General features: G+C 40.3%; 1 long non-coding RNA gene across 2 annotated transcripts; it reads left to right on the plus strand.

Annotated features, from left to right (window-relative positions):
* Nucleotides 1-1368: 1368 nt before the first annotated feature.
* Nucleotides 1369-19801, plus strand: LOC122460920. 2 transcript variants are annotated; one of them, XR_006282538.1, is made up of 3 exons: nucleotides 1369-1409; nucleotides 15236-15458; nucleotides 16819-19801. It is a non-coding gene; the product is annotated as an uncharacterized LOC122460920 (long non-coding RNA). The 2 variants fall into 2 exon arrangements; XR_006282539.1 differs by having other exon boundaries at nucleotides 15293-15458.
* Nucleotides 19802-22707: the final 2906 nt, after the last annotated feature.

Here is a 22707-nt window from a genome sequence, read left to right on the forward strand (position 1 = left end):
TCCCTTCTGCTGAGGGGGAGGCCACTGCCATTTTTCATAGATGAGTCCCCCTGTGGGTGGGGGACCAAGTTCCTCCAAACCAACAGGGATCAGATAAGCTGGCACTGTTCAAAGAAGGTAAGGCACCATTCTATGGAACTCAGGAAATCTAGATTCAATTCCAGGCCCAGTGTGATGGGGTCTACAAAGCACACCTGTAAGAAATGTCAGTCATGGTGAGACACCCGCAGCTGCTGTAGCTAATGAGGACAAGCCCAAGTATAAAGAGGGAGAAGGGGGTAGGGCTCCCTTAAGCTGGCTGAGCAGACTGGAATAGAGAAGTGGCTGGGTGGACTGAGCAGAGCTGGAATGACAGGCTGAGAGAGAGGGACTGGAAGTTATGCTGGAAAATGAGGGAGAAGAAGTAAGGGATGAGGAATGGCTTCAGTTTAGGACAAAGGAAAAAGAACTGAAATTTCTATCTGAAGAAGAGAGAGCAGACAGGAATGGGAAAGGAATGGCAGCTTATAATTGTCAGATCACTAGCTGAAGATGTAAAGATTGCAGACGTTTAATCCATTGAAAACAGCAAAATGGATTAAGTGAAGTATCAGAGATGTATTAAGAGCTAAAAGAATGCAGGGTGTAGATATATTAGTAGCATTGACAAACAAGGAACAGCCTGAGAAATTTCTTAAAGCTTCTCTTTGAGGGAGAATAAAAGTAACTTGCCAGCTATCTAAATATATGACAAAAAGCAAGAGGGGTATATTATGGGGTCCCAGTAAGCATGATTGAGGATTAAATTAAAAAGGTGAAGACTGAGTACTGTTTAAGTGACTGATTAACAAAAAGAAAAGAGTACTTGTGGCACCTTAGAGACTAACAAATTTATTAGAGCATAAGCTTTCGTGAGCTACAGCTCACTTAGCTGTAGCTCACGAAAGCTTATGCTCTAATAAATTTGTTAGTCTCTAAGGTGCCACAAGTACTCTTTTCTTTTTGCGAATACCCAGACTAACATGGCTGCTACTCTGAAACCTGATTAACAAAAGTGGAGGCAAACACAAACTATCCATGGCTCTCTGAGTCACATTCAGAAGTGCAACAAAATAGAATATCAGCTCTTCTGGGTTAAACCATATATCCTGGCCCTTTTGTTATAAATGTCAAAGGGTCGGGCACATGGCGGCTGTCTGTAAGGGCAAAATGAGGGGTGGTAAATGTGGAGGAGAACACGGTAGTGCGGCAGCTGCCCTACTCCGCTAGGCAGGGGTTAAAAGCAGCCAAGCTAAGCTGATTGAGAAAGCAGCTACAGCTGTGGCCAGTTCAATCAGGTCCCAGCTGGCTCTGATAAGAGGGTTATGGGCAGAAGCTAGAGGAGTCTCACTTTAGCTCTGCAGAGAGAAGAGCTAGCTACTCAGAGGAAGGTACCTGAAGTGGAGCAGTGCTGGGGAAGGGCAAAGGGAGCTGGGGAGCTCCAGACTGGTAAACCCCCAGGCTGCAGGCCTTGTTGAAGGCCTCCAAAAGTACTGGGGCTGCAGAGGGGCAGCCTGGGGATAGGTAAAGGCAGCAGGTCCTACCCCCTTGCCAGTGATGAGTGGCCATTACAGACTGCAGTTTGCCCCAGTGAGAAGGGCTAGATGATGACTGGCAGCAGCCACTGAGGCAAGGTGGGGTTAGAGAGTGGGGGTTCCCCTGGGAGGGGAGACCTAGAGTGTGGGAGCACTGGCAAGGGGCAACTCCCCAAGGTAAAGGGGTACTGGGGTCCAGGAGGGACACGGGGGGCTAAGGCAGGCAGGACATTGGCTAGCAGAGGGGGCTCCAAAGCTGGAGTTGAGCTAATCTCTTGGATGACCAGCAGGAGGCGCCGCACTGGTGAGTCTCACTTCACTACCAACACTTACAAGAGAGCTGTATGGAACGAACAGAACAGCAATGCACAAAGTGTGGGGCTAAGCAAAGTGCTGCATGCAAAAGGTGCAGGATGGCAGAATGAGCTGGAGAGATGCTGAAAACTAAAACTATCCATAAAATATCCTATGTAGAAGCTATCAAAAGATATTCACACTAGAAAGTGGAGAAGGAGGAAAACATCAGTGAGGGGGGGAAAGCTACTGATGTAACAAAATGCAGTTCAGGGCAGGAAAGGTTATATAAAGGAGAACAGAAGATGTACTGCTTGAAGGCAAAGAGAAATGTGTAGCATTTACGACTGAAGTGATTCATTGCACTTTACAGACAGGCAAGAAATCTGAAAGAATAAAAATTGGAACAAAAATGGCAAAATGCATATAGGCAGTCTCTGAATAGACTGCATTCAACCATTTTAATTGAAGGTAATTGGGTTCATGTTTCTAACAATTTTTTTGCTGGAACATGCATGGTTTGACAATACATGATCTGATATTAAAGAGAACCGTTTTTGAAATGGAAAACTATGCTGACATATGTTTACAAGAAACATGGGTAGTAAGAAAACTTTAGTTCAGACTTCCATGATGTGAAATAATTGGACCTGACAGAAAAATAACAAGAGGAGAAAGGGGGCTGTATATTTATAAAGGAATGGCTTAGTTCCATCAAAATAGCTAAACAGAACTTAAGTTTTGAGTACAACACTGTTGAGATTCCCATACAGAATAATACCTTTATACAATTCATAATGTTACAATCCATGTAAACAAAACTCTAGAATCTAGAATTGGAAGAGTTAAGAGTGTTAAAGGCCCATATGTTTGTGGAGACAGTAATATCCATAATGAATTGTGGGGACACAGGAAAACTGATTATAATGGCAAATGCCTGGAACAGTTCATTGACATGCACTATCTGGTATTGCTAAATACTGGACCACCTATGAAGTTTTAATTTGGTGGATGGAATGTTTTCATGTTTAGATCTGGGAATTGCAACAAGCAATATAGCAAATATATATAGCTGGGAAATCTATAAAGAAGATGGCACAGGAAGTGATCGCTTCCCTATGCTACTTACTTATCAAGGCTAATGTAATGTTGAAAACACTGAAGGAATCGGTATCTGGAAACTTAGAAAAGCAAATTGGGGACTCTTTAGGAGTAAGTACAATAAGTATCTAAGTACCAATTGTATGTGATAACTTCGAGGAATTTCACGATAGAGAGAGAAAGTTGTAGTAGCAGCCAACTAAGCTATATGTAAGCTACTGAATTGCCCCAATCTCAGAAATCTGGTTCCCTGATGGAATGAAGATTGTAAAGCAGCAATTAAAGAAAGCAAGAAGGGATATAAACAAGCAAAAGTACAATGAATATCAAGGACTTAATGAAGTATACAAGAAGTAAAGTAGTGGCCCAAAGTCTTATTTAAAAAGGCCAAAAAAAGAAAGATGGAGAAAGATTGTGGGGAAAATGAACAAAGATTCCAAATTTCAGAGTAGCAGCCACGTTAGTCTGTATCTGCAAAAAGAACAGGAGTACTTGTGGTACCTTAGAGACTAACAAATTTATTTGAGCATAAGCTTTTGTGAGCTACAGGATCTGATGAAGTGAGCTGTAGCTCACGAAAGCTTATGCTCAAATAAATTTTAGTCTCTAAGGTGCCATAGGTACTCCTGTTCTTTTTAAAGATTCCAAAGTTTCAGAGATTCATAAACAAGCTAAAAGAATTAATAGAATATGGAGCACATACAAATTTATATGTAGTCTTATAGTAAATGATCAAGTTGAAAGTTCTAATTTAAGGAAAAGCAGATATTTTAGCAAAAGAGTTCCAAAAAGTTGGTAGTGATACAAATCAAAGTAAAGAGTTTTGTGAACAAAAAAATGTTTGCTGAAGAAAACTGTGAGCTCCTAAATGGCCAGGTAAAATATATAGATGTACTGAATGAAAATTTCAGCAGAAAGGAATTCCAAAAGCTATAGACACAAATACAGTCCCATGTAAAGACAGCATATGTAATACATTGATTAAGCACCTGCCAGAAGGGAGTTTAAGGGTTTTATTGACATTATATAATATATGGGGGAAAGGAATACTACTGGAAGAAGGGAAGCAAGCAGTGGTTATAATAAGAAAACCTGACTAATTATACACAAGGCCTGATGCATGTAGACCTATTGCCCACACACTGTGTGTGGGCAAAATTATGGAAAGAGTGATAAATGAAATTAGTAACATACCTGGGAAAAATGAAATTACAAACTGTACAAAATAGAACGAGAAGTACTTTTGGCACCTTGAAGACTAACATTTATTTGGGCATAAGCTTTCGTGGGCTAAAACCCACTTCATCAGATGCATGGAATGGAAAATATATAATAATGTGAGAGAGGGGCATGCACCATACCAACTCTTTCAAGAGGAAAATGTACCATTAATTCCATTTCTAATCTTGCAATATAATCACCAAAAAGTATGAGGAAGAGAGTTTATGATAGCTGTCTTTTGGGGCACTGAAAATGCATATGACATGCGATGGAAGAAAGGCTTGCTGCATAAACTAGCTTCTACTGGAATAAGAGGAAGAATGCTCTTGTGGGTGAGAGACTTCAAATCAAACAAGTCAAGGTGGGGATGGCTTTGTTGAATAGTTATAAACTTACTAATGGCACTCCACAGGGGAGTGTTATCAGCCCTTCAGTGTTTGACACCATGATTAATGAACTCGCAGAGAGTGTACAGGCAGGACTAGGTATTATCCCCATTTGCAGGTGACCATACTGTATGGGCCAAACAAAAAAAACTTAAGATAGTTGTGGAAAGAACCAGTGAGGCACTCAGGAATTTCAGAATGCAGAAATACTTGGGGTTTTAAGTTCTCACTTGCTAAAACAAAGGGAATGATCTTCACGAAAAGGAAGATTGAGGAAGAATGGACCCTATATCTCTATACAGAGAAAGTTCAAGTAGTTCAACATATTTTGCACTCTTAAGAGTTATGTTCAATAACAAACTAGCTTGGAAAGGTCCTATACGTGATATCAAGTCTAAATGTAAAGATAGGGTAAATATGCTTAAAAGTATTGGTGGGAACAATAGGGGTGCAGATAAGAACATGCTGATGATATTGTATAGGGCACCAATAAGACCAGCTATAGATTATGCTAACCTTCAATTCAGCTTCTAAACCAACACTTAAAAAATGAGAGCCGAACTAAGCCCAAGCTTTGTGGATCACGAGTGGTGTAAGTATTAGGACACTATTGTGTGTGAAGCAGTTAGCTACCAGAGAGACGCTTATAAATTTAAGGATTAAATTAGTACTCTTTTTTTTCTTCACTATTTCTATTAATCTTAGCCCAAAAGGCTAAACAAATATACAAGGACTGTTGGGAATTAAGTGGACAAGATGTAACTGGAGGTCAGAAACTCCTACATATTAACATGGTCAACAGGTGGGTAAAAGAGATGTTAGTGAAAAAGGACTGGAAGAGATTAAAATCTCTAGTCATGAGAAATCAAGCTATAGTTGAATGGTTGTCTCCCCAGTTGTGGATTTGGAAATATAGACTAAAACAAAGGGAAGAGCAATACTGTCAAATGTGACAAATAACATGAGTTTATGCATGGCAAATGGGGTCAGTATCACCAAATCCATACTGATGGATCTAAAGATAGTGTGGGAATGGCCTTTTGTATCACTTAATTTGGAATTAAAATGTCTGAGACTAACCAATTTTGTGGCCAGTATGACAGCCAAATTGGTGGGCACACTGTTGCCACTGACCTGGATAAGGGATGTCCAACTACAGCTGCTATAAAAGAAAAGGAGTACTTGTGGCACCTTAGAGATTAACAAATTTATTAAAGCATAAGCTTTCGTGAGCTACAGCTTACTTCATCGGATGCATTTGGTGGAAAAAACAGAGGAGAGATTTTTATATATATATATATATATATATATATACACACACACACACACACACACACACACACACACACACACACACACACACACACACACAGAGAACATGAAACAATGGGTTTATCACTCTCCTTACAGTGTGTATGATAAACCCATTGTTTCATGTTCTGTGTGTGTGTGTGTGTGTGTGTGTGTGTGTGTAAATCTCTCCTCTGTTTTTTCCACCAAATGCATCCGATGAAGTGAGCTGTAGCTCACGAAAGCTTATGCTCTAATAAATTTGTTAGTCTCTAAGGTGCCACAAGTACTCCTTTTCTTTTTGCGAATACAGACTAACATGGCTGCTACTCTAAAAGCTGCTATAAAGTATCAGACTCTTTATTGGGTACAATTGTGATTAGAAAGGGATCCTCGAAAAGCAGGAATGATGTAGTCAAATGAAATATTGCTCTTAACTATGGAGATAGTACTATTAGGTATACATACAGTAATGCCGTGGATTCTGGCACATGTCAAGAGACCTAGCAATGAAATGACAGATATAGCAGCAAAAAAAGCCCTAAAAATTAGGAGGTTGAAATAAAGATCACTGAGTATGCAAGACTCCAAAAAAAAAAAAAATTGAGAGCCCTTAAGAAGGAATGTCAAGAAATATGGACTAAGACAAAAAAGGACAAAGTTTCTATGAAATATGTCCTAAACCTGAGGATTATGTTATACTTCACAGCTATCAGTGAAGAAGTGAACTATATTTAGAATGCCAACAGGTTACTGTGCCCTGAATGGTAATTTATATCTACTAAATGCACACAAAGATGGGTTATGTGAAACATGCAAAGTTAAAAGAAAAGGAGTACTTGTGGCACCTTAGAGACGAACAAATTTATTAGAGCATAAGCTTTCGTGAGCTACAGCTCACTTCATCGGATGCATTTGGTGGAAAAAAACAGAGGGGAGAGTGATATACACACACAGAGAACATGAAACAATGGGTTTATCATACACACTGTAAGGAGAGTGATCACTTAAGATAAGCCATCACCAGCAGCAGGGGCGGGAAAGGAGGAAAACCTTTCATGGTGACAAGCAAGGTAGGCTAATTCCAGCAGTGAACAAGAATAACTGAGGAACAGTGGGGGGTGGGGTGTGGGGGAGAATCAAAAAGGCTGACGAAGGAGGTGCTGTCGTCATCATGAATAGGTCGGAGTATGAACAAGAGGCTACTAGGCAGCTCTCCAACACCACTTTCTACAAGCCATTACCCTCTGATCCCACTGAGAGTTACCAAAAGAAACTACAGCATTTGCTCAAGAAACTCCCTGAAAAAGCACAAGAACAAATCCGCACAGACACACCCCTAGAACCCCGACCTGGGGTATTCTATCTGCTACCCAAGATCCATAAACCTGGAAATCCTGGACGCCCCATCATCTCAGGCATTGGCACCCTGACAGCAGGATTGTCTGGCTATGTAGACTCCCTCCTCAGGCCCTACATTACCAGCACTCCCAGCTATCTTCGAGACACCACTGACTTCCTGAGGAAACTACAGTCCACTGGTGATCTTCCTAAAAACACCATCCTAGCCACTATGGATGTAGAAGCCCTCTACACCAACATTCCACACAAAGATGGACTACAAGCCGTCAGGAACAGTATCCCCGATAATGTCACGGCTAACCTGGTGGCTGAACTTTGTGACTTTGTCCTCACCCATAACTATTTCACATTTGGGGACAATGTATACCTTCAAATCAGCGGCACTGCGATGGGTACCCGCATGGCCCCACAGTATGCCAACATTTTTATGGCTGACTTAGAACAACGCTTCCTCAGCTCTCGTCCCCTAATGCCCCTGCTCTACTTGCGCTACATTGATGACATCTTCATCATCTGGACCCATGGAAAAGAAGCCCTTGAGGAATCCACCAGGATTTCAACAATTTCCATCCCACCATCAACCTCAGCCTGGACCAGTCCACACAAGAGATCCACTTCCTGGACACTACGGTGCTAATAAGCGATGGTCACATAAACACCACCCTATATCGGAAACCTACTGACCGCTATTCCTACCTACATGCCTCTAGCTTTCATCCAGATCATAACACTCGATCCATTGTCTACAGCCAAGCTCTACAATATAACCGCATTTGCTCCAACCCCTCAGACAGAGACAAACACCTACAAGATCTCTATCATGCATTCCTACAACTACAATACCCACCTGCTGAAGTGAAGAAACAGATTGACAGAGCCAGAAGAGTACCCAGAAGTCACCTACTACAGGACAGGCCCAACAAAGAAAATAACAGAACGCCACTAGCCATCACCTTCAGCCCCCAACTAAAACCTTTCCAACACATCATCAAGGATCTACAACTTATCCTGAAGGACGACCCATCACTCTCACAGATCTTGGGAGACAGGCAGTCCTTGCTTACAGACAGCCCCCCAATCTGAAGCAAATAAATACTCACCAGCAACCACACAAGAGAACCACTAACCCAGGAACCTATCCTTGCAACAAAGCCCGTTGCCAACTCTGTCGACATATCTATTCAGGGGATACCATCATAGGGCCTAATCACATCAGCCACACTATCAGAGGCTCATTCACCTGCGCATCCACCAATGTGATATATGCCATCATGTGCCAGCAATGCCCCTCTGCCATGTACATTGGCCAAACTGGGCAGTCTCTACGTAAAAGAATGAATGGACACAAATCAGACGTCCAGAATTATAACATTCAAAAACCAGTTGGAGAACACTTCAATCTCTCTGGTCACTTGATTACAGACCTAAGAGTGGCTATCCTTCAACAAAAAAGCTTCAGAAACAGACTCCAACGAGAGACTGCTGAATTGGAATTAATTTGCAAACTGGATACAATTAACTTAGGCTTGAATAGAGACTGGGAATGGATGAGTCATTACACAAAGTAAAACTATTTCCCCATGGTATTTCTCCCCTCCACCCCACCCCCCACTGTTCCTCAGATGTTCTTGTTAACTGCTGGAATTAGCCTACCTTGCTTGTCTCCATGAAAGGTTTTCCTCCTCCTCCCCCCCCCCCCGCTGCTGGTGGTAGCTTATCTTAAGTGATCACTCTCCTTACCGTGTGTATGATAAACCCATTGTTTCATGTTCTCTGTGTGTGTATATCAATCTCCCCTCTGTTTTTTCCACCAAATGCATCCGATGAAGTGAGCTGTAGCTCACGAAAGCTTATGCTCTAATAAATTTGTTAGTCTCTAAGGTGCCACGGGTACTCCTTTTCTTTTTGCGAATACAGACTAACATGGCTGCTACTATGAAACATGCAAAGTTAAAGAAACAGTTGAGCATCTGCTATGACAATGCAGAGAATTCTACAGAAAGATTAAATTCTTTGAGCTTAGACACCGCAAGATGAAAGAAATAATCTGAAAGGATTGATGAGAGCACCAGAAAAGTGGGGTAGCATTTAAAAAGCATTACTGTTCTTTTATTTTAGGGATATGGGGTGGGGTGAGGGGATCTGGATTTTGATTATGCAAGAATTGCAATAAGTGATGGTCACAGCCTCACAAGCTGAGGCTACTGTGCCATAAAACAGGAAAAGAAGGAAGGGGGAGAGACGCTTGGGATTTGAAGGGAGCAACAACACTCTGCCAGAAGAGCGATCAGGTTGCCTCTGGAGGACTTAGAATCTTTTGGAAGTATAAGGGAGGTAGCAAGAGATGGAAGCCCTGAGGTCCAAGGACTCCGCAGACTGGAACTTGGCACAAGGCAGTGTCTATCAATATTAACACCATGCACAAATTGCCTGTGATCTTAATTTTTCTGCACCTCTGTTCCCCATCTGCAAAATGAGGAGGAGGAGGATACTGCCAATACCCTTCATCTGTGATGTTGTTGCTCTAAATACTGGGTCAAAGCTGAGGACTCTTGCTCAGTATTTACTGGCAAAACGCCTATTTTCGTAGGATTTGGCCTATATAATGTGCGGATGACGAGGAAGTTCACTGAGGCAAAATGGAGAATCACTATACTAGATGTATGTTAGAAATGTATGTATTTACATTTACCACAAAAGTTAATGGTAAAATATTTGTCAGAGAATACATCTATGGAATAGTATTCATTTCTTATTTATAATCTCTGACTGAAGTATATCAGGTTAGCAAAAGAACCTGCAGCTTCTCTTATTCCCTTCACCTCTGAGCACTGGGGTTGGAGGGGGAATCGGCTGGCTGGGATCACCCTTTTGTGTTGTGAAAGGCTTCTCTTCAGGTACTATTCCCATTGGGGATAGTGCATGAAGCATTTGTTCCCATGAAGCAAATTATTTAATTGGAGATATTTCTTTGCTCTTGAGCAAGTAAGTCCAGTATATATATCTTTATTGCCAAGTGGTTTAACATTTGACACCATAAAATCATACCATTGATTGATTAACTGGGGGACAATATATTTTTAAATGACTTGTGCAGGACTCTAGCTTGTTTTTAAAATGCTGAAATAGGAAAAAAAGAGTCCCTAAAGCTAAACAGCCAAATTCTGTTCTCAAAAACTATTTTCTTTCCCTTTCATAATTTACAGGTACTCTGGATACACATTTAGTGAAGGTTTTGTTGTGGTTTTGTCTTTTTTTTTGTTTTTTGGACAGGGGGGTTGGATTTGCGATCATTACTAGATTCTGAATGGAGAAGGAAAGTGAGAGGGGATCAGTAATGCAGTCACCTTTAGAGCCTAAGATTATATCTACAGTAAGATTATGCACAAGTAAAATGAGTTAGACAGTTTTATTCTAATTGTGGTTTGTCCAAATGACAAGAACCAGCACAGAGATTAATAGAATTATATAATTAGCAATCTCAGATCATGAAGACCTAAGGCTAGAATTTATAGATCATGAATAAGGCCAATCTGTTTAAGCCTGGATCAATGTATAACAGAGGTGGTTTTATGCCGCCTTATTACCAGGTACCTTCAGGTATTGGGAATATATCCAAGAACGAAACTTAAGGGGAAAGGTTCCAACTTAGCGTCCAATATCACATTTGGTCTTTTTCAACAACCTCATACAAGAAATTCTTGATACGGAGGCACTCTCAAAATGTATAAGCTAATGTAGCACCAAGGGATTTACATTTCCAACAGTGCTGAGCATTTATGAGGCCCACTACCATTAGCCTCTGTGGATAGCAGTATATTTGATAAAGTGTGTGTTGCTGAATAAATGCTAACCTTAGATCTATAGCTGACTTTTTTTTAAACATTAAATACAATTGAATTACATTAGGTCAGCGATAGTTGTGTATCTACATCTCTATTCCAATCAACTCTCAAATTATCAATCTTTGTGCCAGAAGATCGTAATTGCTGGCTAAGTCAGTCCACTAAGTTTTCTCCAAAAAATAAAAGTTCTATGGGTTCTGGAGCTCCCAATGCATCTGTTCCAAATACATTAGTAAGCAAATGATTTAATTGGAGATATTTCATTGCTCTTGAGCAGGTAAGCCAAATTGTTGCTGAAGATCTACACATGGTTTAAATCTATCATTGCTGATTAGCTGTGACACAGTCATATTTCTCTCTCCATCTAATCCCTCCACATCAAGGTTGTGTCACTGATTTTAAGAATAGCATTGCTTCACAAGACCGCCTAGGAGGAAGCAGAACTTTCTTGCCAAGTTTGACCAAGCTTGCCTCACAACCATTCTTGTGGCAGCTCTGGTGCCACCAAATCTACATTACATTTGATCCTATAGTTCCAGAAAGGGAAAAGAGGGAGAAACCAATCTATAAAAATCTTTGAACAATCAGGTTTGCAGACTAGTTTAAGGTGCCTTTTGGGAAGAGTGGGGGTCTTAATCCAAATTAGAATTACCTTCTGTGTGAGTGTTTCGGCTGTTTTCCTTTAAGAACTCAACCCATATGTGCTAGATCACAGCATGTATCCCATTGCCCTGCAGAGGGGACATGTGAAGCCACATGACTCCTGAGGAACACTGAAGAGATTGGGATGCAGGCAGGCACCACCCCTTTGCTAACTCTGCACAGAGTACCCCTGCAATCAGGCCCAGCCATTTGCTGGCTGCCTTCTGCAGTGAACCAGCCCACAGTGATGTAGAGGGGCAGGACTAAAGCTCTGATTCTTCCTGCCCTCTTTTTGACAGGGGGGCAGAAGCAAGCAGCCTCTTTGTGCAGGAACTGCTATTGGAGGAGGCCCTTGTACAAGGGGATAGGGAGGTTTCTGTTGTGTCCCTGCACAGGCCTTTCGCTAATCTATCCTGCCCTTTGTGCAAATCAGCCTTTGGTCTTCCTCTCCCCCTTCCTCACTCCACCTTAAACAAGGCATTGATGTAGCTGGATGGGATGGTTTTAGAGGGAGCTAAAAATCATAACCTAAATAGCAGCCGCCTTCATCCAACCATGTTAAGAAGAGCGAGTCCAATGAGCAACAGTGAAATAGATTCTCAGAATGTCATGACCTGTCCAATCCATGGTTTGTATCCATGACACAGTGAAAAGTCACGTCTATTGATTTTTTTTAAATGACAAATGTATATTTGGGGGGGTTAAAGCCACGCAGGCAAAAATGGATACTTCTGTATTAGAGCCTGTGCTATTGATTGTATAGCAGATAGGCAGTGGCCTGGAACATGTTGGCATCTAGTACATCTGCTGCTTGCCTAAATTTACAAGCAAATGAAATCTGTAAGGGTACTGCAAATGAAATCTGAGTGGATCCTGTTCCCTCTGCTATAAGGTCATTGTGCAGAATAAAATTAGAAAGCTTCAGGTAACAGCTGATCTTGCTAGAACACACGCATTCTAAATTCTGTATAAGCTGAAGGACGTCCCCCTATTTATGCTCCATGTTGTCTGTGGGATTACAAAATGTAATAGTGTGTAACCTAGGCACATAGATTGACTTGCAAATATGGCTTTTTACAGCGATATACAATCCTTCTCCCCCTCCCCCAATGAATTTAAAGCTATTTCTTTGGCTACACTCTCCCAGAGTACAATCTTTAGAGTAGAGCGAGATACTGAGCAAAAGTCCCAGATGGGCACTTGTTGTTCTTCTTCTTCTTCTTCTTCTGCAGGGCATAATCCTGAGCACTATGATGAGAGGCTGAATAATATTGTCGGCTGGGAGATGCTACCAAACACCTCAAAATGGAACCTGGTGTGGAAAATACTTAGACTAAAATACTGATGATTTGGAATTAACCCTAGGTATTATCTCCATTAAACTGACAGGAGGCATGTGTATTTTAACATAAACTGTTCAAGAGAGTCACTAAAACACAGGGCCTTTGTGGATGGGAATGAGTGAAAAGGTGGTGCTCATGGGGGTTTGGAGCACATGAATAAAGGGATTGAGGACCCACTCCCGCAATGAGTTCTGCTTGAGGGTAGGGGTCAGACCATACGGGATTAGGGCCTAAACGTGTAATACAATGGGTGAATCTCAAAAGCTTCATTGTGGATAAAGAGCTGACTGGGGAGCTTGGGACCTTCCTGGGAACAGCGTCATGATATATGCAGCCTTTCTCTCATGAGTCCCAGCTATATCTAAGAAGTATGAGGGAACACGGTAATTAAAAATAATGGGATAAGTCATTAGTGAAATATTTTTGAACCTCAAAAATAGTTTGGTTCAAGTTCTGGCAAAGGTTCAGGTTGATTATTATACTGTTTTCTCTACTTCTGACACCCACCTTGCACCTCTGCAGAGTGGCAGCAGATGGCTAGCGCTTGCAGGTTAGCTTCCCGGTGGAGGAGAGATCACTGGCAATGAGTCTGGGTATATTCTAAGTGTTACTTATCAGTTACACACATGGACCAGTCCTGGAGAGAGGGTCCCAGAGCCTCAGCTCAGGATGCTTCAGGGCAGTCAGAGTTGTTAGTGGGAATTTACATTTGATACCTCTTACTGCACCTCTAAGAAGGATCAAGATGTGCCTGCACCTTGCATGTGCTACAATTACGTTGCTGCAGAGACGGGTACCTGACCATGACACCAAGCGCTCTAACACCAGTAATGCACTGGCTTGACATCAGCAAATCCTCCAGTTTCAGAGTCTAGCACACTCAAGCATGAGGTATGTAATCTTGCTCTATTGCTATACAAATGGTCTCCTTCTTACCCCACTAGTGAACTCTAGCAACATTTGGTCCCCTATATGTCATTAAAACGCCACAATTAAAAAAAAAATCCTTGGAATACATGTCACATTCTCTATTGGGCCACAGGCAGTAAGCTTCTCTAGGAAGGGATTGTCTTCATTTTGTGAATTGTACAATACCGAGCATATTGTCAGCACTTAAATAATAATAAATATAGAAAAGAGGATGAGATGTTTTCTTATGAAACTAACTTTACTGATGCCACCACCAGAAGGTTCACACTTAAGTTATATGCAGCCTAGTAAATCGTTCACCATAAATCAGATCAAATAACTGATAACCCAGCTGATTTCATGCTGTCCTACAGAGGTGCTGTCAGGACATCTCATAAAGGTAGCATTCAGCAGCCATCTAGAGACCCTGACAGTTCCAAAGAATTGTAATCCAATCAGGAGATGTATTCCAGAAATTAAAGTGACGTGACTTCAACTTGTTAGAGACATTACCACATTCACTCATGGAGAGGTCATAAGGGAACTGTTCAAAGACTGCTAGATTCCGAAAAATGTGATTGTTTCTTAACTTCTATTTGAAAATGTTTAGGGAATTAAAAGGTGGTTTGCAGATAGACTTAGTTTAAAAAAAAACCCAGTAAATGCTGTATAAGTGGAAGAGATCTAAAGCCAGCTTAAATTCAGAGGACAATTAATTAATTTGATGGACAAGACTTATTTTAAAAAAATATCTTCCAAAAAAAGGAGAAATATTATAGCGTACAGGGCACTAGACCAATGTATCGGAGGAATATGGTTACTTACAAGGAACAGCTAGTTGCACTTAGCCATAAATGCATTTGCCTGCATAAGGTTGTGAATAATTTTCATAAGCACACAACATATTTTGTTCATGATAGCAAGCATAAGGGACAACATGGTTCTCTATGCCCTCTTATGGTCTGGAAGCGCCATGAGTTTTCACTTGCAGTCTTCCCTCCATTTTGTCCTTTGGGGCAGGATTCCTATTCCCCACACACACACTACTTCCATGGAAGCAGATGTTTGGCCTCTAAAATCAGAAGATTCCCAAGATCACCCATTAATATGGGGTTGGAGGAGAACTGATGCTTTGAAGGGTTGTCATCCCCTCTGTCCCCTCTCTCCCCGCTGCGGAGATTGAACCTACCAAGGGGCTTCGATGGGATGGGATGGAAAGAGTGATGTAGCATTCTTCTGCTCCCCTCTGTCCACATCTGCCTACAGATTTCTATTTCTTTTGCCTGCAGTGGTGAAGGGGACAATATGGCTGTCACTCTTCAGTCCAGGTTTGTGATTTTTTTCAGTAGCTCTTCACTGAGGATTCTGACAAAGGACAACTAACTCTGAAGTGACTGACTGAAGCCCAGCCCAGCCAAGGTCCATTTTCAGTAGAGGTGAGAGAGCTCGGAAAAATCTCACCTTTTGTCTTGCCGTGGAAACTGACTTCCAGATTGATGATTTCAAGTCTCAGTAAGGCTACTTATTAATTTCAATGCTAACTTGATCTCAGTGTTTTGGCCCAACCTGATTTACAGCATTAATAATTATTATTTAATATACTATATTAGTTGTTTTGGGTTATCTATAATACCCTGCATTGACTTGCATCTGTTTCTTCAGCACATACATCAATAGCCTTAGAGGGATATCCCCAGTTCTTAAGACAGGTATTATGACAATTCTTTAGTTACTCACCATTCTAATTCCCCATTACTTAAGAGGCATAAAACAACTCCTACAGCTAAACATATATAGGAATTAGGTCATCTGGAGACAACTCAGCTGGTCCAGCTACTTGGAATCAAAATAAGATTGACAATTTGAAACCAATATTCTTTTAGTCCTCAGATGAAAGTGATTTCAAGTTGTTTTCTCTGGATGTGTCCTAATTTTATAGGTAAAATTATTCTTCCTCTATTCAGTGTAAGTCAGTGTGGAGCTCTGTTCTTTTTCTGTGGTAGCTCTCCCAGCCAGAGATTATTTTTAATAAGAAGAAAAATAATATGAATTAGGGTGACCAGATGTCCCAATTTTATAGGGACAGTCCCAATATTCAGGTCTTTGTTTTATACAGGTGCCTATTACCCTGTATCCCCATTCTGATTTTTCACATGAGCTATCTGGTCACCCTAATATGAACTATCAGAATCAGTGAGCCTGATTTTTTCTCTCGCTTATGCCTGGAACTAGTCAAAAGTTGTTAGTAATATATAACCATATATTTGAAATGTATATATAACAAAAATGGCTTTTTCACTCAGCAAATAGTGAGGGAAATTTACAGTTTCATCAAAACAAAAGGCATTTTCTTAATTTTTAAAAGTAAAACACATTTTTTCAACCAGTTCTACTTGCCCCATTGGAAAGCTGGAGCAACTCCATAGTCCTCAATGTAAAAACAATGTAAGCAAGAAGAATATAAGGCACTTTGTGGTTAGGGTCCTTGGCTGGGAATCGGGAGTACTGGGTTCAGTTCCCAATTCTGCCATAGGTCTGCTGGATGACCAAAGGCAAGTCACTTCCCTTCCTGTGCCTCAGTTTCCCCATGATACTGACCTCCTTTGTAAAGCACTTGGAGGGGTGAAAAGCATTATAGAAGATCTAGGTATTAATAATATGTTCCTTACAAAATGATAAGCATTTGCAACAACAGTCCATTGTTTGCTTAATTTTACATTTTATAATTTAAAACATGATTTCCACATCTCATTGCAGATTTAGTGATACTGGATGAACTGATGTGAAATGATATGGAAACAGTTATTGACACCCACGATGGTAACTGCTGAAACTCACGATTGCTTAACAGATTTTTTTTCTTGATAAATAGATGACAGGAAAGCCATCAAAAATAAAGAGCACCATGATATCCCAACCGCTTCCACTATCTGGAATTCACTGGACAGATAAGCTGGAAATGCAATAATGGGAACTGCAATATCTAATTGACTTTTAATGAATAAAAATGTAATTTAGGAAAGAGAGTAGGCAGTATTAAGAATAATGACTACTAGGACTTCAAAGAACTACTGCATCTTTTAACTTTAAAGGAAATTAACAGCTTGAAACAAGAAATGGAAAATGAGAGTTTAGTGCTTGTTATGGTTTAATGATGTTTGGCAGTTCTTCCACTGTTGGAAGAATGATAATTTTTAAAGCTTTGTGGTAGTCTGAAATGTGAATATTAATTGTAGGATTAATTTCTGTGAAGGTTCAGTTATTTTGAACTGTTTTACGTGCCAGTGACTTATGATTTCATATGAATTCTTGGGTGACTCAAAAAGGCAAAACTCACATTTCTTGGAATGAGTCCACTTGGGAATATGTCTAGACTAGGTATATGGGTTGTGTTTAAAACTGACTTTATTGCAACATCCTAATGGACCCATTTTCAAACATAAACACAACCTATGTTTTAAACTAGGCAGGACTGTGTGTGTGTGTGAAGGAAGGATGAAAGGGAAAGGAAAGTGAATGTTTGTTTCTGATCTTCAGGATAAGAGAAGAAAAGGTTCTAAAGACAAACTGAGTTCAGGGTGCTCAGTGCCTCGGTAGTGTGTGCCTCCAGTAGGTGTTTATGCATTATTGTGAAAGTAGAAGAGGCTTTCCCCCATTCACTCTAGTAGTCAAGCAGCGCATTTTACATTGTGAAGAGCTACTTTTCCTTATGAACCCAATGAACATGACACTCCCTCTCTAGATCAGTTATTCTTGCTCTTCCTTTTCTGAGAGCAGGAGGAAGCCTCAATTTTTGCTCTCAGTAACACCAGTTTTCAGAGTAGCAGCCGTGTTAGTCTGTATTCGCAAAAAGAAAAGGAGTACTTGTGGCACCTTAGAGACTAACAAATTTATTTGAGCATAAGCTTTCGTGAGCTACAGCTCACTTCATCGGATAGCTGTCTGCACTCTTTGTAGGAAGTAAGACACAGAGGAACTATTGCAACTATCATCTATTATTTGTGTTACAATAACAGCTAAAAGCCTTAATCAAGACTGGTGCCCCACTGTGCTGTATATACCAGAACACACAGAAAGAGACAGTTCCTGCCTCAAAGAACTTGCCATCTTAGTGCTTGGGTCCAGCAGACATTTAATTGCTCAATTGCAAGCTTTATAAAGTATCAGAGTCTGATTTGGACTGGTATAGGGCCAGACTTGTGCTAGAGGAAGAGACAATACTAGCTGAGAGACAACATTGTGATTTAATTTAAGGAAACTCTAGCTGTGAGTAGCACTTACAATGTAATTTAGTTAACTCAGGTTGCAGGACCCCCCTTTTTTTTCCCCCTTTCATTTATTTTCACCCAAAACCAACTTGCCATTAGTTTAAATTTACCCAATGCAGACAATAAACAAAATCTTTTTATGGTGTGATCCTCTTCACTATGTGCAGTTTTATCCATTCTTATTTCATTTTCTTGCTGTGACCACTGAAGTTAACTGGGATTTCAGCATGAATAAAAAATATCATTAATTTCTCCCTGCTGCCTCTTAAAATTTGCTGGAAAGATGTTTTCACCCCCAACCCTATGTGGCATACTCAGATTAAATAATATGGGTTTTTTATATACACTGGAGAGCCATTTTTATGATTTCACTTAAGAAAAATGGTCAGAAGCCATCTTCTGACCATTTCTTTTCTCTGTTTAATTTCTAAGAGAATTTAATGCTCATGAAAGATGTCAGATTAACAGCATTACAAATTGAAGTCCTCCACCCACAGAATAGTACAATATGGGCAGCATGCAAGTGTCCCACGCCCTACACTCACCATCTCACCAATATGTCTCAACTAGAGCTAGATGAATTATTTCCAAAGAATGATTTATCTGACAAATTTCACCTCTTTCTCTGGTCACAAACTGCCCAAGCTGATCATGAGTTATCTTGAATTCTAAATTATATTTTGAATGTATTGGAAATTATCCACTGAATGATTTCTGGGGATAACTCTGGAGATTATGATCTGTTCATTGGGAGTATTTGATAGTTGAGACTTACTGATTAGACACAAGTCTAATAAATCAAAAGTTATGAACCCAAACATTTGCAAGTATTGCAATTCACAGTTAAGGTACAAAAACATACCTTAACTCTGCCCCTACAGCCATGCTCTCAGAAAATCCAAAACTCAGACCGCTTTATCCACAACTTTTCATTTTATCAGTCATGGCAAAATGAGACTGCTTTTATTCTTAAAGTTCAATTACAAAGCTTTTTTTTTATTTATAGCTGATGAGACTTGCAGGCTGTGAAGACCAGATTCTCAAACTGAGAGCTGTTACAGACCTGTATTCTCTGTGGGCTGGGCACAGAGGAGGATACCTAATGCACACTGACCAGTGGGTTACACTAACATATATGGCACTAGTTAGAGAAATTCAGAAAGCTTTAGTCCCCTTTAATCGTGCAATCTTCATTCATATTCCAAGAAAAACCCCACCTTACTCATTTCTGATTAGGAAATAGGATACTGAAGGAAAATCATTCCCCACAGAATCTCAAGCTCCTCTCTTAGGGCAGTTTTTGGCTCCTTTGTGTCTCAGAAAAGTCAACGATGAATTGGATCAAGAGCTGAGGATCTGGCCAAGTAACTCGGCTCCTGTTCACCTTGGTTACTCAGGCATGTATGGATTCATTACTCTTATTAGTTCCAAACTTTCTCAGAACGTGCCATATGCAAATAAATTTTGACAAAAACTTTAGCATTTGCTTTGCTTATTTATTTATTTCTTTTAAATCTGATTGCACTTGGGGGTTTGATTTCCCCTTTGCATTTTCACCTTTGCAAAATGAATGCAATCTTAGTATAAATTGATACCAAATCAGAGAGAGAGAGAGAGAGTGCATGCAATAGCTTAGGACAACTGTCTGTAAAACCCATGTGAATAGAATTAAATTAATTTTAGGACTATTTATCCTACAGATCTGAATCAACTCCTGAATTTTGGAGTAATTGACTCTAGATCAAAATTTAGGGCTTGATCCTGCAAGGTGCTGAGCAGTGAAGCTGATCCTGCAAAGCACTTAAGCATGTGCTTAACTTTTAAACACATGAGCTGTCCTAATGGGGACTCAATTTAAACTCATGCTTAAACACTTTGTAGGATCAGGGTCAGAATGCTCAGCACCTTGCAGTTGGCTGACCCTTACTCTATATTAAATGTCAAAGGAAAACCCTAGATCAGATCAGCAATTGCAGCTCAGGCCATCTCTAAAAATGAAGTGATACCTGAACGTCCACCAGGGATTGAAGGGCAGGTTATATTGGGATCTTGGTAGCTTCTTACTCTCACATAACCAGACTACAATGTTCAAAGGTACAACTTGAACTGCTGTTTGTATGCATTTGACTGCACAAACACTGAGCGATGAATGTGCCTTTGCACCACATACATAGGAGCAGAGTGTTTGGCAAGCTCCAAACTTGTGAAAAGTGGTGCTGCCTTCATATTGCATTTCATAATTATGATCCGCCTTGTATACCTTTGTCTTCAAAGTACTGTCTGAATAACTAATTAAATAAATGGAGTAATCATTTCAGTCGACATGCAGAGCAAAAGTACTTTCTAAGTGATTGGGCACTTCCAAGTTCCTGCTTCAGCAGGGAGGGGAGGAGTGGACTAAAATAAGAGGCTACCCTGCTTGGAGTGCTTGCTTGGAGATAGGCCTGGTGTTTAAGATGCTTTAGGAGTTATAAACATTCCCTGACAGGCCCCCAAGTATAATTTCCTCTCATATTTCTGCATGGCAGCCAAATCTGAAAACTCTATTGCTAGACCATCTCCAAATAGGCAAAGCAATTGGTAACTCTACATTTTAAAAGCTTATTTAGTGTAGTGTTTCAGAGTAGCAGCCGTGTTAGTCTGTATTCGCAAAAAAGAAAAGGAGTACTTAGAGACTAACAAATCTATTTGAGCATAAGCTTTTGTGAGCTACATCTCACTTCATTGGATGCATTAGTGTAGTGTGTGTCATACAGCTTCCTTTGCCTTTGGCTTGAATTGTGCTTCATGATCTCACAATTTAACAGGAGCTCCAGTAAATCTATGGCCAACTCATCATAATCTTGACATCTGTGTTTTGTCTTTATCCAGCGATGAATGAGAAAGTGAGATTTTTTTGCAAATGTAAAAATTCATGTGTACCCAGTCAGAGCCCTGCATAGCAAAGATGCACATTTTGTAAGTGCTTTGCTTAAAATTTCACATGTCATTTGGGGCCTAGCACCTTATATCTGCTTTGCATGTTTTCCTTTCTTTGATTAGTCTGTTAGGCTTTGACTCTTCTGCCAACTGTAGTATTGTTATCGGAAAGCTAGGCAACCCTTCCCAATAAGAGCAAAGCACTATTACTTCTTTAGGCAATTGCTGTCATCCAAGTCATTATTAAAGAAAGACAGGGTTAGCAGGTCCAATATGTGACTTTTCTATTTCTTTCTGGGTCGGTTTTCAAACTCCATGTAATTTTTTGGCAATATTTCTATGTTCCCAACAAGCATTTCAATACTCTTTTCCCTGGTATAATAACATCAGTGCCAGCAGCCCTAGTATAACAAATATGTATGAGATGGAGGATAAGAAATCATAGATGTTGAAGAGTAGCTTATCCCAGAAGCAACCCCATTGAAATCAATAGCATTACTTGTGTAGTAAGGTATCATTAAACTGAGTAAAGGTGGCAGAATCTAGCCCTCAGTAGGAAAGGAGATTTCAGTTATGTGAACAACCATTTTGACAGGTTTCAGAGTAGCAGCCGTGTTAGTCTGTATTTGCAAAAAGAAAAGGAGTACTTGTGGCACCTTAGAGACTAACAAATTTATTTGAGCATAAGCTTTCGTGAGCTACAGCTCACTTCATCAGATGCATTTTCCACCAAATGCATCCAATGAAGTGAGCTGTAGCTCACGAAAGCTTATGCTCAGATAAATTTGTTAGTCTCTAAGGTGCCACAGGTGCTCCTTTTTCTTTTTGTGAACAACCATGTGGATGGAAAACGAGTTTAAAGATTATACAAAATAACTTGACAGTATCCATTTAAATCCTTAAACTTTTTATGAAGATGCAATATGCAATTGTTTAAGAAACCCCTAGTTTTAAGTCATTTACATTTCTATGGAGCTTTTCATACTGAAGGAAGAGCTCAAAAAGCCGTACAGACTTAGCCAACTGCAAAAAAAAAAATATAAGCAGAGGTCACTCTCCACCCACCACTGAAATGCAGCCAATGCTGGGGCAAAATACAGCAGCTCCTTAATGATGCATAGATAGTGTAGCTATCTAGCGTTCGAGGACAAGGAAAAGATAAGAACTACAGAATGTAAGACATTTTAGAAAGGCAGAGTGATTATTTAACTACATTTTAATTTTGGACTGTTCATCAGAGCAGACTGCTACTCTGTATGGACTCAAGACTACAAGGTGCTGAGCACTTCTCCATCAAGCAAAGCACTTAGTCAATGGGAGTCTGAGCACTCGTGTAAAATTCAGTGCTGTGCTGGATCAGGGTCACAGTGCTCAGCACCTTGCAAGATCAATCCCTATCTGTGAATATAGAGCTATATCTCTGTAAAATCTTTAGCATGTATAACCCTGGAAAGTAACATTTTTAATTTCTCTTTTCCCAACATTGCATTTGTATTTTTTGACCTGCCATCCCCAGTTTTCCTGACTTTTCTGAACAGTAACTGTGACTTTGCTGCGAAAACGCTGAAACTCAT

The sequence above is a fragment of the Dermochelys coriacea genome, chromosome 7 (assembly GCF_009764565.3).
Source record: "Dermochelys coriacea isolate rDerCor1 chromosome 7, rDerCor1.pri.v4, whole genome shotgun sequence".
Classification (NCBI taxonomy): domain Eukaryota; kingdom Metazoa; phylum Chordata; order Testudines; family Dermochelyidae; genus Dermochelys; species Dermochelys coriacea.